Below are 2,653 nucleotides of genomic sequence, written 5' to 3' on the forward strand. Positions count from 1 at the left end.
ATGGTTGAAGGATTATATATATATATATATGTGTGTGTGTGTGTGTTTGTATACCAATGAATTAAAATGAAAATTAACTTGTTTTATACACAGTCTGTTGTCATGTCATGGCAATGTGCAGTGTCAAACATTCCAACATACAATGTACTAAAGCTATTATAAATAATGATCACTTACTTGCAGGTAATGCTTCATAAACACCAGTTTAACTTACAGTTCCTTGAATAATAATCTGCTTCTAAAATGATTAGCTAGAAGGCTAAGTTAGAAATACTAGCTAAACTAAAATTGGCTGTATTTATAATACTGGAAACTAAGCATTTATTGCTTAATGTGTAAGTATGGTAAAATAGGAAACAGGATGTTCATAAGCTCTTACACACTTTTACACCTATACTGCTAAATCCCATCCACCCTGGGAGGATAACTAACATTCAAATACTTAACAAGTTTATTGGATCAAACTTTGTACAGAGCCATATCGTAAACATTTTCTCTCACTTTTATATATAGTACTTTAGACAATGCTCATTGCAATCACTGTACTACAAATAAGCTGGGCAAATTGTGGGGATTGCCCAACAGGAGCTTATTTGCTATTGCCAGTGTCAAAGTACAGTGTCACATAAACAGTCTAATGCCAAAAGTGGCTATTCATTGTTTTTGTTTTTGAAAGGTTTCTACTTCAATCACTAACAGTAAAATAAACATAGGTAACAGATGTGAAAAGATTAGAAGTATAAATTCTCAGGAGATTTACTTTGGAATTTCATGGTCCATACTGAAAACTCCCGACAGTACTATTCATTTTGTCTCATCGAGTTTCTAAGTCAGACTCTAAAAATATAATAACTACAGGAGATAAGTGTAAAAAGATGAGAAGTATAAACTCTGACCATAAGTTGTTTGGAACTTTATGATCAATACTGACAGAACTACACATTTTATTTTGTATTTTGCAATTTGTTCTTTCATTATACTTTGATAACTTGCCCACAATCTGGATGAAAGAGTTAATGATTCTTTCTCTTCTTTTTTCTATGGGTGGGCAACACTTCACTAAGTTAGACATTTGTGAGGTCGAATTCAATAAACGGACAGCACACAATCCACTTGTCTTAAAATAATATATTTAAAACAAGTCAAAGTATGTACAAAACTTTTGTACACTATAGGATATCACAGTTGTATCTAAAACTCTAAATAATTATCTTTGTTGTCTCCACACAAGCCGATTCAGTTACTTTAGAATACAATTGACAAGAAATATTTTTCTCTACTCTGTTTCTTACTATGTAATATGCAATAGATTCACTCAGTTTAATCTGTGGGTTACCACAGTTGTATCTCAAACTTTAAATAATTGTCTCCTTTTTGTCAAAGTCCACATAGATGGGTTCAATTACTTTAGAACACCATTTGACAAGACAATTATTCTCCTTATCTCTGTAAACTGTGAAACTCACTTTACATATAGCAAGTTATGGTCAAACTAACAATCATGCAGTCTAGCATCACTTTCACTAACTTAACGTTTTTTGACTTAACTTCTTTAGAAATTGCCCATCATGGTTAAACTGCAAATCACTCAGTCTAGATCTATGTAACTATCTCTTACTTAACTTTCTTTTTTTTTCTACTTGCACTTCCTAGTCACCTATATATATATATAGAAAGAGAGAGGCCTCAAACTTACTATAAACTATGTGATGCTATAATGGAACAATACTCACTTAATGTAAGGAGAAAAATACCGAAAATTTGAGTAATGTGACATGAACAATATTACTAAAGCCTAGTACAACAATCTAACTGCATACAAAATGTATGACTCATACAGAGTTACGTAACGAAATTTGTAACAACTAACACTTTTAAAACAATCAACCTTCAACACTCCTGTCGTGAAACTAAACAATCATTAAATATTAAGTCACAAAATAAACTAAATAATAATGCTTACACGGTTTCTTTGTTATTTGTAATTAAGCACAAAGCTACACAATTGACTATCTGTGCTCTGCCCACCATGGGCATCAAAACCCGGATTTTAGCGTTGTAAATCTGTGGACATACCGGTGTACCACTGGAGGCCTTGCTTACATTAAACAGTCTTGTATCTCAAACACTAAGCTCCTCTTCAAGAAAAATATTTAAATATATGTTTACACTATATACAAAGACTGTTCTTAGTTCATATACTAAGTCTCCTCATATAGTCTGCACAAGCATTTACAGTTCCTTTGTTGGTCTCTCCTTGCATAGAGCCTCTTTTAGGGCTTCATCTTGACAGGGTCCCTTGTTTTCATCTTGATCTTGTGTTCCATGAGATCTGTCTTTCCTAATCTATCTGTGTTCTGTAGATATTGTACCTCTTTTTTCTTCTTGCCAATCAGTTCTTCACTTATGTTAACATCCTTGGACATTTCATTTCCACCTTTACCTTCTATACTTAAGTCATTGTCTTCAGATTCTGCTTCTATCACAAACACACCTACCATATCCATCTGTACCTCAATAGCTGCACCTGTCAGGTCTTTTTCCCTCTCAAAGTACCTCTTCAACAGATTGGCATGGTAAACCTTGTGTTACATATCTGCTTGTTTGTTTGTTTCCGGTAGAAATTCTTTCCGAGGATCTTCAGTGATACAAG

The sequence above is a fragment of the Limulus polyphemus genome, unplaced genomic scaffold (genome assembly GCF_000517525.1).
Source record: "Limulus polyphemus unplaced genomic scaffold, Limulus_polyphemus-2.1.2 Scaffold8315, whole genome shotgun sequence".
NCBI lineage: Eukaryota > Metazoa > Arthropoda > Merostomata > Xiphosura > Limulidae > Limulus > Limulus polyphemus.